Source organism: Schistocerca serialis, chromosome 3 (genome assembly GCF_023864345.2).
Source record: "Schistocerca serialis cubense isolate TAMUIC-IGC-003099 chromosome 3, iqSchSeri2.2, whole genome shotgun sequence".
In the NCBI taxonomy this organism is placed as follows: Eukaryota; Metazoa; Arthropoda; class Insecta; order Orthoptera; family Acrididae; genus Schistocerca; species Schistocerca serialis.
This window is the reverse complement of record NC_064640.1, coordinates 452,877,993-452,894,348: the sequence shown is the minus strand read 5'-3', so window position 1 is coordinate 452,894,348 and position 16,356 is coordinate 452,877,993. Positions and strand designations below refer to the sequence as shown.

The window sequence follows — 16,356 nt, the reverse complement described above, 5'->3', positions numbered from 1 at the left end:
AGAGCAATCACACAGAGAGAGAGAGAGAGAGAGAGAGAGAGAGAAAAAACCTATAGGATTAGCCTAAGCGAAGATATCACGCTGCTCTGTCGTCAGTCCATAGTACAATGTTGGAAGTATTGAAATATGATCCAGGAAACTTGCATGCACTAAAATACGAACCCTACGCTAACAAGATTCCTTCTTGTTTATGACACGATAGGATTAGGGAAGTTTCTTTCACCGCCGCGACTTCAACTGGCCGTCCGATACTAAAAAGATTCTTCTCACTGTTAACATTCTGAGACCTCAGTCACGGACAGATCAGATTCCCGTTTTCGTGGTTTCGCTTTACCATCACAAAAATATTGCTACAATCCCTAAATCACTTAAGGCAAATGTAGAGATGGTCCCTTTGAGAAGGGCACTGCCGATCTCCTTGCACATTCTTCATCCACTCAGAGCTTGTGCTCCATCTGTAATTATCTCGAGACTAAACCTAATCTTCATTCCTTCCTCGGTCACGGAGGAAAGTCCTCTGAGCTATAAACGAGTCACTGTCTCTAAAGTAATTATGCCCGGCGTACAGGTTATTGGAATCTTCATGAAGTTTAGAACAGCGGCCGTTTACGAGGCAGAGATCTAGCAGGTGATGTGGTTGTCATGTTTTATGTAATATCTGTGGCAAATAATGAAACGGGATGTCTTGTCACTAACGTAAACTTCCATCGATGGGGCTACACTCACCTTCTGGATGACAAGCTTCTTCCCTCTCTATCACAATGGTAGACTGTTACAAAGCTCAAGAAAAGTGCATCAAGCATAACCGAAAGAACACTGTATTATAGCTACACTATATGAAGATGGCGTAATCGCCACAGTGGAGCCGCAGTAAAGATAAGGTCGCAAAGCTGGGAGGCCCAGGAGAGGATGTTCATCCGCCTAATTGGAAAGGCAGTTAAGAGTTTTGTATGCTAAGTGCATCTGTCCAGCGTAGGTGTTTGTGATGAGTACGTTCAATGTCACTGTGAGTCATTCTGACTCTTGTTTGTCCTTTACTGTACCTAAAATGTAGTTATATGTTTATGGGTACAGTCACTCACATAACATTATTCATTCAAATATTCTTATTGCTTATATGGGCACAGCAGTACGTGTTTCGAGCTTTCGTCCATCACCTTATGTCTTTTTTTTAGTAATTCTTTTACAACTTAACCTATTATAACAGGCTGTTTGCTGTTGCTGATGTTTTTCCTGTGTTTAATAGCGGTTGAGTGCATTTAACAAGTGCATTCACCATGAGGAAGCAGCGAAAACTATACATCATTGGGCCAAAACATAAACAATGTTCTGTAAAGTAACTAAGCCTACGAAAACCGTGGAAGTGATTAAAAAAAGCGTGTGTAGTGTTACGACATCACGCCACGAATTCATTAATGCAACACCAGTCTCTGCTTCCTCATGACCTGCGCAGTAGTTGAATTTACCCAGCTGCTGATGTTAAACAAACAATAGACCTCAGCAATAGCAAACATACTGATAGACAAAGTTAAGTTAGGATAAGTTTTATATTATTTTACGGCATATAGATGTGTTGGCTCTGAGCCCTATGGGACTTAACTGCTGAGGCCATCAGTCCCCTAGAACTTAGAACTACTTAAACCTAATTAACCTAATGACATCACACACATCCAAGCCCGAGGCAGGATTCGAACCTGCGAGCGTAGCGGTCGCGCGGTTCCAGACTGTAGCGCCTAGAACCGCTCGGCCACTCCGGCCGGCAGATGTGTTTGCTTCAGCAAATAAGCTACCAGATGAAGACGTCCGAGACACGTAGTGTTACGCCCTCAAAGCAATATCAACATTTGAATTAACAGTCTTATGTGACTGTTTGCGACCATAAAAATATAGCTCATGTTTGTGTTGTTAATGACGATTACAGAGAGAAGGGAAAGGGTGAAACTCGCTTCGACACATAATCTATTCCTCTCGAATAACACCAATGAAGCGGCCAATCTCATGTCCCCATCCGACAGATTGATCATCATTGATAATTTCACATGCGCTTATTCCATGATACACTGGGGAAATCTTGTTCAAAAGGTACTCTAACTTTTTCTCGGGACCATCTCGTTGCCTTGAGAAGCGAAGGACCTGCGTTCAAGCCTCGCCTAAGAACATGGGTCTGAATTTTCAACGTGACATTACTATGACTGTCTTCTAAATACATCAGTATGTATTTTATAGAACAGTTTGCATTCGAACTTTCAGTGCTATGCCATCTAAATATGTAAAAAGTAATTATTTGCGTACATCTACATCTGTACTCAGCAAACCACTGTGAATGCATGGCAGAGGGTACTCCCCACTGTATTACTTATTAGGATTTCTTCTGGTCCATTAGTTTAAGGAGCGCGGGAAGGATGACTGCTTAATTACCTCTTTGCGTTCTGCAATTAGTTTAACCTTGTCTTTGTAGCCCCCATGTGAACGATACGTAAGGGGTTATAATATAGTCTTAGATTTTTCACTTAATGCTAATTCTTGAAACTTCGTAAATAATCTTTCTCGGGATCTTTGACGTCTATCTTGACGCGTCTATCAGTAAAAGTTTTTCTGCACCGCCATGGCGCACTTCAATTGGTCAAGCATTTCTGAACATTTAAAGCAGTTTGGCTTGGATTCGAACATCAATGGTTAACGACTGCCTGAATACATGATGGAAAAAAATATAAATTTTTCAATCTCGCCACGAACTTCTATACAGGGTTTCGCTAAAATTAAAAGAATTAAGCGAGAAGAAACGTACAGTACATTTAGAGTTACGAATTAATGTATATCTAACGGCACAATGTACTTTCACTCCAGGATCTCCTGGTAGTATTTTAGTTCCTTTTAATATTTCTCAGATTTGTAACGTTTTATACAATATAGCCTCTTAATTTCGCCCTTAGGACAAATAAATGCAAACTGAACTGCAGCCTATTTAACCTGAAGTTAATGTGAAATAATAAGCACAAAATGTGAATTTGTATATTACGCTGTCGAGCCAATATGATAACTTTAAATGAATTTTGTCCTATTCTGCAGAGCTACCCATCCAGATGATGTTGAGAAATAAGATATTTGAAGAATTACGGTATGCCTCGCAGACCCAGCACAAAATTTAACACAAGCTGCGTTTCAACAACTTTCATAGGAGCGCGTGGGATCATATGGTTCAAATGGCTCTGAGCACTATGGGACTTAATATCCGAGGTCATCAGTCCCCTAGAACTTAGAACTACTTAAACCTAACCAACTTAAGGACATCACACACATCCATGCCCGAGGCAGGAGTCGAACCTACCACCGTAGCGGTCGCGCGGTTCCAGACTGAAGCGACTAGAACCGCTCGGCCACATCTGCCGGCCGCGTGGGATCGAAGTGACGCGTTGATAGAGAGACTGTACTGTATTCGTGAGTCGCAAGACTCAAATACCTGTCGGCCGTCTTGGTTTGGATTTGCCATAGTTTTCTTAGATCAGTTAAGATGATTCAGGCGATGCTTCTTTCAACAAGATTATGAGCGATTTACAACAATATTCTTGTCCAACACAGCTTGTAATATTTCTCTAATTGCCTTGATGTCAACATGACATCAAACTAAAATCGACTTATCTTCGTATGCCAACAGGAATACACTGGGGTGATAAAAGTCATGACGATGATGATGTTTGGTTTGTGGGGAACTCAATCGCGCGGTTATGAGCGCCCGTACAAGTTCTCAACGTTTGCTCAGCCCAATCTCGCCACTTTTCATCAATGATGATGAAATGATGAGGGCAACACACACACCCAGTCATCTCGAGGCAGGTGAAAAACCCCTCACCTCGCTGAGAATCGAACCTGGGACAAAAGTCAAGGCAGACCTCCTAATGTCGTGTCGGACCTTCTCTTGCCCGGTGTAGTGCAGCAGCTCGATGTGGCATGGACTCAACAAGTCCCCTTGCAGAAATATTAAGTCATGCTGCTTCTACAGCCGTCCATATTGCGAAAGCGTTGCCAGTGCGCCGGCCGCTGTGGCCGAGCGGTTCTAGGCGCTTCAGTGGGGAACGGCGCTACTGCTACGGTCGCAGGTTCGAATCCTGCCTGGGGCATGGATGTGTGTGATGTCCTTAGGTTAATTATGTTTAAGTAGTTCTAAGTCTAGGGGATTGATGACCTCAGATGTTAAGTCCCATAGTGCTCACAACCATTTTTGTGCCAGTGCTGGATTTTGTGCACCAACTGACCTTTCGATTATGTTCCATAAATGTTCGATGGGTTTCATGGTGGACGATCTGGCTGGCTAAACCATTCACTTAAATTGTCGCAAACAACTGTGGCATGGTGATATGGCGCACTGTCATTCATAAAAATTCCATCGCAAATGGCGGCGAATGGTCTGCAAGTAGCCAAACATAACCATCTCCAGTCAATGATCGCTTCAATTAGATCAGAGGACCCAGATTATTGCAGGTAAACACAACCCAAACCATTATGGAACCACCACCAGTTCGCACAGATCCTTGTTGACAACTTGGGTCCATGGCTTCATGGGGTCTGCGTCAAATTCGAGCCCAACCATCACCTCCTACCAACTGAAATCTGGACTCATCCGACCAGGCCGCGGTTTCTCCAGTCTTCTAGCGCCCAATCGATATGATCACGGGTCTAGAAGAAGTGCTGCACGCGATGTTGTGCTCTAAGCAAAGACACTCGCGTCGGTCGTCTGCTGCCATAGTCCACTAACGCCAAATTTCGCCGCACTTTCCTTACGGATACGGTCGTCGTACGTCTCACATTGATTTTTGGTTATTTCACGCGCTGTTGCTTGTCTGTTAGCACTGACAATTCTACGCAAATGCCGCTGCCATAGGTCGTTAAGTGAAGGCTATCCGCACTCCGTTGTTCGCATTGAGAGGTAATACCTGAAATGTGGTATTCTCAGCACACTCTCGACACTGTGGGTCTCGGAACATTGAATTCCTTATCGATTTCCGAAATGGAATGTACCATGCGTCTAGCTCCAACTACCAATCTGTGTTCATAGTCTGTTAATTCCCGCCATGCGGCCATAATTACGTCAGAAACCATTTCACATGAATCATCTGAGTACAAATGACAGCTCCGCCAACGCATTACCTTGGGCACGCAATACTACCGCCCTCTGTATATGTGCATCCCACGACGTTTGTCACCTCAGTGTACTTCACATACCATCATTCCAAGAATTGCGTTTTTTCGAACAATTCAGCTGCGGCATGTGGGAAAACTAAAAAAAAGAACCACAATGCCCGCTCGTAAAAAATGTTTGGACTGCCACGAGTCGATGGGTCTGATATTTCGATGCTGAAGTTTCGAACTGAGGGACACTTGCGCTCTGCGGGAGAAGAAACTCGATGCAGAACCTGTCTTAACAAGTCACTCAACATCTGTCGTAGTTCACGCTCCTTGTACTGAAGAAACGGAAGTTACTATTCTCATTCTGGTCTCTGCCTGAGGGATACTGATGTTATAACTTGTGATACGGTGTTTGGTAGGTTGGAAATTGGTAAGCTACAGCGAGATTTCAAATGCTGGTGTAATATCCAAAAGCGTAATTTCGTGGCTGTGGACTCGATTTGAAACAATGAGAAGTATTCGGAAAGTACGTGACCTGCTCAAAGACGACTGGAGTAGTACTTAGAATGCAGCTCAATTGCACGGACTCTTCCAAACTGCAACAATACGCAAAATGTCAACCGCAACTGTTCACAGTCGTCCTCCCGAAAGTGGCCTCAAACCTCGAAGACCTGTGTACTCTTTTCATTAACTTAAAACCGTAGTGCACGATGAGGATCACCGCAGATTAGGTACGCCGAATGTAACTGTGTTTTGTTTTCTTGCTAAAAGTATTTTAGTGTAAAGGTTACCAATTTTCGCATTTACATATGGAGAGTGCAATAACGTCACACGAGTGTGCCAAATATACCAATATCTTCGATACAGAGGGACATTGAGGGCAGGAATCATATCTGGCTGATGAAAGGACATCCATGTCAGGTGAAGAGATTCTTTGCTCGGTACAGTGATGAGTTCCCTTGTCGTTCCGCTATTTACGATCATTTCCTTTTTGTGGACAACAGTGCTGTAAGCACAGAGCTCAACTGGTGAACGACAGACTAAAAAGTGAGATATCTCTCGAAAGGTCCGACCAGCATACTGGAATACTATTGAATATGTCTGGAATCCGCTTGGAAGACGTATAGTAACTGGGCCACCACAACTCACTAATGTTCGATTGCTGGAAGTTGTGTTTGGTGGTGTGGCGAAATGTTCTTCAGGAAATCATTAACAATTTCATAAAATTCACGCCAGCTTTGAAGCATGGCTGGTAATTCACCGTAACATATTAGAGGAAGGAACTACGTTCGGGTCTCCTGCCTCTGAGGTATTAAGAGTTTTCACTTCGAATGACATGGACAACGAATACAGAGCACCTATATTGGTAAATTTAAAGATTATACTTTATATAAAAGTGCACCCATGGTGCTACTAATCCAGAGCTCTTGGTTATATCAGCGAGACAGAACCTTACGACAAATACCTGTGGTGGCAAAACATGAGTCAATAGATATTTCTTTTTATATTTTCTTATGAATTGCCAAATAAATCTGCCCCTCGTCAGATTGTACTTGTTTTCTGTTAAACGGCCCTTGAAAATAGCAGTCAAGAAGGCTGTTAGTAAGATCGGAATAACTTCATTCCCTACAACGCTTATAAAAAATTATTACGGTCTAGCTTTGGGTGGAACTGTCTCTCTTGTCCTTTTTAACCTTTGTGTTACATCTAGAAAGAGGGCTATGTCGATGAGATCAAGAAAAAGGTATGAAAATCTAAAGCAAACATAGGTGCGTCTCATTAAGCCCTTTGCTACTCTGATAGTTTGTCAATCGATATCTTTTTAGGAGAGGAACTCAATGTCTTCTGTAAAATTAAAAAACAGATTGTAATTCATGCCGCGGTGTTTGTCATTACAGGACAAATAATTACGTTTATCATGTAATGTTCCGAGAGCTGTGAGGTTACCCGAGCTACCTATGGAGTGGGTGGTCTAAAGAGAATCCAGTTAAGCACGGCTTCTTTTTCTGAAATATGTAAATTCTTTAGATAAAGTTGTGGACTTCCCGACAGGATTCCAACCCAAAGTTTTTTGTTGCTAAACATTAGCACGTCCAGTCCACAAAACAAATTATTTGTAGCGTCTGCATCCTATAAGTCGCACGCTAGTGTCTTCATATAGATTCAGTTTATGTACAATACTAGTATAGTGTATTTGTTTTCAGGAAAGTGAAGCTCACAGTTCTGCGTCGAAAATTTTCCTCTTTCTTAAAATAATTATATTATATTATATTGGAGTAATGATGATATTTGTTTACTAATTCATTGTGAGCCCAGACCTACATTAATAACGACAATTAGTACTTGTACTGCAGGAAAAGAACAGACGATTTTCCGAACAAAATATTTTGTTAACTCCTCGAGTTCGTTACTAAGGCCGACACCACACGAAATGCAAGAGAAATCCTCACAAAGTACGAACGTTAAGTGAATTAATGTGTCACCAACTCACTTTACCGTGCAAATTCAATAAAATCACCAGAAAGATCACAGCAGATAAATCATTACGTTACATTATAATAAAGAGAACTTCATATGAGTAAAAATATTGACGAACTAAAAGAAAACTAACGTCTTACTCTAATACATATATACGCAAAACTGAATCAAACCGACAGTACATTTCATGTTTAAGTGATTCAGTCCAAAATCGGTAAGTAAATGAGATTACTGCATTTCTATCTAGATAATAAGTAAAATACACCCGTTCCCCTAAAAATGAAAATATTCTGTCCGCTGATCACCAATGCGAAACCGCTGTTACGATTTCGTGTCTGTACGGGCGTCGAAGTCTCCAGCTGTTCCCTATCCGCAAACGCCATAGAAAAAGATTTCTAAAAGAATGTTAGGTTTACAATGGATGTAACAAATACCGAAATATTCTCCTAGGGCAAAATCTCAGTGATTATCCGTATGCAATTGATGCTGAAGGGAATATGTAACTACACAAGTCATGACCTTCGTTTAGCGAACGTAAAACTTCTTCTGTTGTTATACTTTTACGAGTTAAACGCTTATTCGTTTGCAGCTACAATCCTTACGAACACCGATCTGTTACGATTAGTTTCCAATTTTCTCTAGGTCAAATGAGTGATGAAAGTCATTGACATGTTTAAAAGACCTCTGCAATGGAACAAAACAACTGACTATATCAACCGCGCTTTTAAGAACAACGTTTTCAATAATCTCTCTAAAAGTGTATTAAAAGTCCAGGTACGAGTAATCATTTGTAAATATTCATTTAAAATTGTTTCTGTGCTGCAATTTGTCTTGGTCGTTAATTTCTATCCAGCTCTGACATAGAACGCGAATTCCGAATAAGCCACAAGCCGAATACAATATCGCACAATAACGACTACAGGTGTAAAAACGGCAAACACAACAGGTTGCATACCGTGTCAAACTGTATAACTACGGGCATGCAGACCCAATATGGACCTGGAAGGCCGCGCCCACTGGTGGTATGAAGCATTCGACACAGTACTTATTACATTAACACCATTATATTGACACACAAAAGAAATTTATTTGTCGATTTTTATTTGACTGTTTCCTTACCATTCGAGGCATGCAGCAAAATTCACATATATTTCTTGGGTGTTTCACTCTAAATTAAATAAAGCCGCTACAGAATGTGGAGCCATAAAGCTAGAAATCGACATTCATGCGACACATAATTCCTCATTACATTCATACCAATCCAACAAAATACTTAAAAAGTCAACTTACTTTTGTTTGGTGCACAGTCTCCATGCTCTGAGAAGCTATAAGCAGCACAACAAGCAACCTTTAACAAAAACGTAAATAGATTTTACTTCAAGCACGTCGACTTCCGGCTTTCATATTATATCGATACTTCGAACTTTGCTTTGCACTGCTCTAACGATAAGGTATCACTCAATTTGTAGAAGGAGCTAGCACACTCGGACAACGCACTTCCGAACCCACGTATACACGACACAGTTCGCGAGCTTCCAGCAGAACACAGTGGCTGGCGCTAGTGTAGCTGCCCTCGCATACCACAGCCACAGCCTGCAGAACAGCTGCGCACAAAAAGAATTCACCAGGTACAGCGTGCCGCTGCAATATCTACCCGCACAGTGAGGTACGGATCTCACGTGCGTCTGGAAACAATTTGCCCTAGGATGATACAACGTAAGTCCAAGTTCATTTAACATGCTTTGTGTGCACAAAGCGATAAAATCTCCTCCGTTTTGGTGGACTTTCAGGTGTTTATAGCAATGCTCTGCGAGGAATCAAATGCGCCGTTAACTGTAACAAACCTTACTTCTGGAACTTCGTAATGTGTTTTAGACTGTATTTCTTACATGTCGAGAGCACAAAATGCTAATGTATATTGTTTATCAATGACGATCCACCTTGGACTGAGACAACTGCGGTATATTGTGACATTTGTAACATAATTTCCGCCACATTTTGTGTTATAGCGCAAAGTGAAAAATAAACAAAAATGTGTAAAATATCTATTTTATTTCACTTTCGTACTAGGAAACAGCCTGGCTGCATTCGACCTCAGACAGTACCAATGGTAACGTTTCTGCAATTAAAACCACACTCAAATTCTGGAACATTTTGTTTGTCAATTACGCCAGTAACTAATAGTACAAGCCGTGCACGAAATTAAGCGTTTCGAGAGACTTCTGTTTTGGTGTCAATGCGAGGGCCACATCTGTATCCTTCCTAGAGATGTTTCCCTATCAGAATAATCTCCCATCAATTTGTAGTTGATGTTCGTTCTTCGGTATTGCCCATTGACAACACACTCATAACTGGTCGAGCGCTTGTTCCGACAGAATAGAAACAGCAAAAGCAGCTGTATATAGTCGCACCGGTAGCTTGTTTTAACAAACTTTTTTTGTAGTGCCTAATGATATGGAAGTTCACAGCAAGCTTATTGACACAGGATTATTCAGCACCTTCGTAGCCAAAAGTCCACTGACCTCAGTTTCATACAAGTACATCCATACTCAGCAAACCATCACGAAGTGCATGGCGGAGGGTACGTCCCAATGCAATAGTTTTTAGGCGTTCTTCCCGTTCCGTTCGCGTATGGAGCGCGGGAAGAATGATTGAACGCCTCTGTGAATGCTGTAATTATTCTAATCTTGCCCTCACGATCCTTATGTGCGCTATACGTGGGTGGTTGAAGTATATTCCTAAAGTCGCCATTTAAAGCTGGTTCTTGAAACTCTGTTAATAGATTTTCTCGGAATAGTTTACGTCTATCTTTAAGAGTCTGCCAGTTCAGTTTCTTCAGCATTACTGTAACACTCCCCCACCGGTCAAACAAACCTGTGATCATTCGTGCTTCCATTACCTGTTTACGTTCAATATTCCCTGTTAGTCCTGTTGGGTACAGATCCCACACACTTGAGCAGTATTCCAGAATCGGCCGCACAAGTCATTTGTAAGCAGTCTCCTATGTAAACTAATTGCATTTCCCCAGAATTCTACCAATAAACCGAAGTTTACCACCTGCTCCACACACAACTGAGTCTATGTAATCACTCCATTTCATAACCTTCCAAAGTGTTACACCCAGGTGTTTCTACGAGTTGGCCGATTCCAGCTGTGACTCATTGATATTATAGTAATAGGATACTACCCTTTTTTCGATTTTTGAAGTGCACAATTTTACATTTCTGAACATTTAAAGCAAGTTGCCAATATTTGTACCACTTTGTAACCTTATCAAGAGCTGACCGAATATATATGCAGCTTCTTTTAGACAGTGTTTCATAACAGGTAACTGCGTCGTCTGTCAAAAGTCTGAGGTTACTATTATTGTCCGCAAGGTCATTAATATACAACATGAACAGCAAAGGTTCCAACAAAAATCCTTTGTGCACACCCGAATTTACTTCCACATCTGACGATGACTCTCCTTCCACGATAACAGGCTGTGTCCTCCCTAGCAAAAAGTCCTCAATGCAGCCACAAATTTCACTTGATACCTCATATGATCGAACTTTTGACAACAAGCGTGGGTGTGGTGATGAGTCAAATGCTTTTCGGAAATCAAGAAGTACTGCATCTGTCTGACTGGCTTTATCCAAAGTTTTCAGTATGTCAAGCGAGAAAAGTAAGAGTTGGGTTTCACATGATCGATATTTTAATGGGGGGGAGGTTATTCTGTTCAAAATAACTCATTAGGTTTGAGCTTAGAATATGTTCTAAGACTGTACAACAAATTGATTTCAGAGATATTGGAAGATAGTTTTGTGGATCACTTCTACTACCCTTCTTGTAGACGAGTGTTACCCGCTCTTTCTTCCAATTTCTGGGCATAGATTTTTGTTCGAGGGATCTGCGACAGATTATAGTTAGAAGAGGGGCTCTTCGGGCTCTGGAACTTGGTTAAATTTTAACAATTTCAGCCGTTTCTCAACACCACTGCCACTAATACTGATTTCACACATCTTTTCAGTGGCACGAGCATTAAATTGCGGTGATTCTCCTGGGTTTTCCGTTGTAAAGGAATATTTGAAAACAGAGTTAAGCATTTCAGCCTTTGCTTTGCTACCCTCAATTTCAGTTCCTGTCTCATTCGCTAGGGACTGGACACTAACTTTGGTGCCACTAACGGCCTTTACATACGACCAGAATTTCTTTGGGTTTTGTGAAATATCATTTGCCAATATTCTGCTACGGTAGTCACTGAAGGCTTCACGCATTGGACTCTTGACAGCCAAACGCGTTTCATTCAGCATCTCTCTACTTATAGCTCTAAGATTTGTTTTATACCTATTATGCAGCAGTCTCTGTTTCTTCAGAAGTTTCTTTACAGTGACTTTATACCATGAAGTGTCCCTCCCATTATTAATTGTTCTACTGGTACATATCTATCCAGTGCATGGTCAACTGTTCTTTTAAACCTGAGCCATAGTTCCTCCAGACGCTCTTGCCCAGTGCTGAAAGTTTCAAGTTCCTCATTGACACTGATTCTTCCGATATTTTATCTACGTTACTGAACATATATATTTTTATTCTTGTTATATAACGAAGAGTGTGCTTTAATCTTCTGGAAAGCTCACTAACTTCCAATACAGTAAACACGAATTTTTGTCCTTTCTTCCTGACTTATAGCCAGTATTCCTTGCCAGATTTTTTAACTGACACAGCTGGCTCGTTACTGAGCCTATAGAGCATCTCTAAGATGTCTGACAGGGGTCTTAGCTGGTCACCTTCCACTAAATTCATCTGATCTCCCTCAACACAATGCTCATTGTTTTGTTGACAGAAGGTGCGTTTTCAAATTTTTCTTACAACTTGGAGGAGGAGGAAATTAGACTTTAACGTCCCGTCGACAACGAGATCACTAGAGACGGAGCACAAGCTCGAATTAGGGAAGGATAGGGAACGAAATCGGCCGTGCCCTTTCAAAGGAACCATCCCGGCATTTGCCTGAAGTACTCTAGGGAAATCACGGAAAACCTAATTCAGGATGGCCGGACGCGGGATTGAACCGTCGTCCTCCCGAATGCGAGTCCATAGTGGTAACCACTGCGCCACCTCGGTGTATAACTTGGAAAGTGCGCTATTATCTAAAATGTTCGCGCAAAGCGATTAATTTATAATGCTATTGAGAAAAACTATGATCCATGCCCAAACTAGGAGAAACGGCTCCATATCATCGTACCACCTTCACCAAATTTCACTGTTATCACAAACACACACTACGATGAGTATCGTTTGCCAGGTACTCACTCGCCTGGGTCATGAAGTGCCGTCACTCATCCCTGCATAAAATCTCTTTCCATTTTTGCATTAACCAACGGTGGTTCTGTTTACATCACTCTGACATGTTGCACATTAGCCAGCTCTAATGATCTGTGATTCCTAGGGCGCAGAATAGGCCTAAAAACAAGTTCCTCTCACATTTCTGTACCCAGCTTCGTCATGGATCTCTGTACCTGTCTGTAATGGAATTCGTCTCCGATAGTTGCTATGTGTGCAGAGCCAAAGAAACTGGCACACATGCCTAATATCGTGTAGGCCCCCCACGAGCACGCAGAAGTGCAGCAACACGACGTGGCATAGACTCGACTAATGTCTGAAGTAGTGCTTGAGGGAGCTAACACCATGAATCCTGCGGTGCTGTCCACAAATCCGTAAGAGCACAAGGGTGTCGAGATATCTTCTGAACAGCCCGTTGCAAGGCATCCCAGATATGCTCAATAATGTTCATCTCTGGGGAGTTTGGTGGCCAGCGGAAGAGTTTAAACTCAGAAGAGTGTTCCTGGAGCCACTCTGTAGCAATTCTGGACGTGTGTGGTGTCGCATTGTCCTGTTGGAATTGCTCAAGTCCGTCGGAATGCACAATGGACATGAAAGGATGCAGGTGACCAGACAGGTTGCTTCGTACTTATCACCTGTCAGAGTAATATCTAGACGTATCAGGGGTCTCACATCACTCCAACAGCACACACTCCACACCAATACAGAGCCTCCACCGGCTTGAACAGTCCCCTGCTGACATGCAGGTTCCATGGATTCATGGCGTTGTCTCCATACCCGCACACGTCCATCCGCTCGATACAATTTGAAAAGAGACTCGTCCTACCAGGTAACATGTTTCCAGTCATCAACAGTTTAATGTCATGTTGACGGCCCCAGACGAGGCGTAAGGCTTTTTTGTATCGTGCAGTCATCAAGGGTACACGAGTGGACCTTCGGCTCCGAAAGCCCATATCGATGATGTTTCGTTGAATGGTTCGCACGGTGACACTTGTTGACGGCCCAGCATTGAAATCTGCAGCAGTTTGCGGAGGGGTTGCACTTCTGTCACGTTGAACGGTTCTCTTCAGTCGTCGTTGGTCCCGTGCTTGCAGTATCTTTTTCCGGCCGCAGCGATGACGGAGATTTGATGTTTTACCGGATTCCTGATATTCACGATATACTCGTTAAACGGTCGTATGGGAAAATCCCCACTTCGTTGCTACCTCGGAGATTCTATGTCCCATCGTTCATGCGCCGACTATAACGCCACGTTCAAACTCACTTAAATCTTGATAACCTGCCATTGTAGCAGCAGTAACCGATCTAACAACTGCGCCAGATACCTGTTGTCTTATTCAGGCGTTGCCGACCGCAGCGTCGTATTTTGCCTGTTTACATATCTCTGTATTTAGATACGCATGCCTATACCAGTCTTTTTGGCGATTCAGTGTAGTATGGTAAAAAGTATCAGTTAGTTTCTTAGATCTGCCAGAGCGGTGTCTGAGTTTATTAATTCTCTGACGTTTCCACTCTACAGTACTATCGCGCAACGTGGGAATGGGCGTATGCAACGTACGTGAAATCTCTCTTATGGATTGCCCAGACTTTTAAGACTCTACAATCTTCCAAGTTCAGAAAATAGGCAGTTCTCAACATGAAGTGCGTTTTAAACAGGACATCATCGTCGTGTTGAGCCATATGTACATAGTGTGTGAATTGTGTATTTAAATTTAAACCGGGGACCTTTAAACGACGGAGAGGCTTCGTCCCCGCCGTACCCCTCAGTGTTTCACAACCCGCCACCCCACACCGAACCCAAGGTTATTGTGCGGTTCGGCCCCCAATGGACACCCCTCCCCCCCTTCCCTCCGGGATCGTCTCATACCAGACGAGTGTAGCCCCAAAAGTTTGTGTAGTAGAGTAAGTAGGGTGTACGCGTACATGATCAGCGTTTGCGCAGAAATCGCCGACATAGTGAAACTGAGGCGGAATAAGAGGAAGCAGCTCGCATTCGCCGAGGTAGATGGAAAACCGCCTTAAAAACCATCTACAGGCTGACCGGCACACCGGACCTCGACACTGATCCGCCGGGCGGATTCGAGCCGGGGACCGTCACGCCTTCCCGTTCGGGAAGCAGTGCGTTAGAACGCGTGGCTAGCCGGGCGGGCCATATTTACATACTTCATTTCATCACCAGAACAATCCCACTCGAATAATAAACAGTTGTGAAAATACACTTGACCTGTTTGCAATAAATAATCCTGACCTAATAACGAGTATGAAAACGGATACGAGGATTAATGAACACAGGGTTGTCGTAGCGAAATTGAATATTAAATATTAAATTCCCAAATCCTCCAAAAATAAACGAAAAATATACCTGTACAAAAAAAAATCAGATAAAAATTCGCTTGACGCCTTTCTGAGAGACGATCTCCACTCCCTCCAAATTAACAATCTAAGTGTAGACCAGATGTGGCCTGAATTCAAAGAAATTGTATTGATAGCAGTTGCGAGATTTACGCCAAATAAATTAACAAACGACGGAGCTGATCCCCCTTGCCACACAAAACGGGTTGGAACAGTGTTGCAGAAACAACGAAGAAAGCCTGCCAAATTTAAATGAACGAAAAGTCTCCAAGATTGGCAATCATTTATAGAAGCTCGAAATTTAGTACGACTTCAGTGCGAAATGATTATAATAGCTTCCACAATGAAACTTTGTCTTGAAACCCGGCAGATGGTACAAAGAGATTGTGGTCGTATGTAAAGTATGCTAGTCACAAGACACGATCAATGCCTTTTCTGCGCTATAGCAATGGAAATACTATTGATAAAAGTGCTGCCAAAGAACAGCTGCCAACATAAGTAACTTAGAAGTAGATATCCTCGCAGTAGTGGAGCAACTTAAATCACTTAATAACAGCATGTCTTCCGGTCCAGACCATTTACCAATAAGGTTTCTTTCAGAGTATGTTGATGTAATAGCTCCAGGCTTAACAATCATATATAACCGTTCACTTGACGAAAAATCCATACCCAAAAACTGGAAAGTTGCGCATGTCACAGCAATAGTCAAGAAAGGCAGTAGGAGTAATCCACTAAATTACAGGCCCATGTTATTAACGTCGATGTGCAGTGGAATAATGTAACATATACTGTGTTCGAACATTATGAATTATCTAGAAGAGAACGGTTTATAGCCGGCCGCGGTGGTCTCGCGGTTCTAGGCGCGCAGTCCGGAACCGCGCGACTGCTACGGTCGCAGGTTCGAATCCTGCCTCGGGCATGGATGTGTGTGATGTCCTTAGGTTAGTTAGGTTTAAGTAGTTCTAAGTTCCAGGGGACTGATGACCACAGCTGTTAAGTCCCATAGTGCTCAGATCCATTTGAACCATTTGAAGAACGGTTTATAGACACACAGTCAACACGGATTTAGAAAACATCGTTCTT

General features: G+C 42.5%; 1 protein-coding gene across 1 annotated transcript in view; it reads right to left on the bottom strand.

Moving 5' to 3' along the window:
- Window positions 1-9,129, bottom strand: part of LOC126470355 (epidermal growth factor receptor kinase substrate 8-like protein 1) — a 190,309-nt gene extending 181,180 nt beyond the window's left edge. The window contains exon 1 of the mRNA XM_050098147.1: window positions 8,893-9,129. The gene's annotated coding sequence lies outside the window, so the exon portion shown is untranslated. The remainder of the gene's footprint in view (window positions 1-8,892) is intronic.
- Window positions 9,130-16,356: the final 7,227 nt, after the last annotated feature.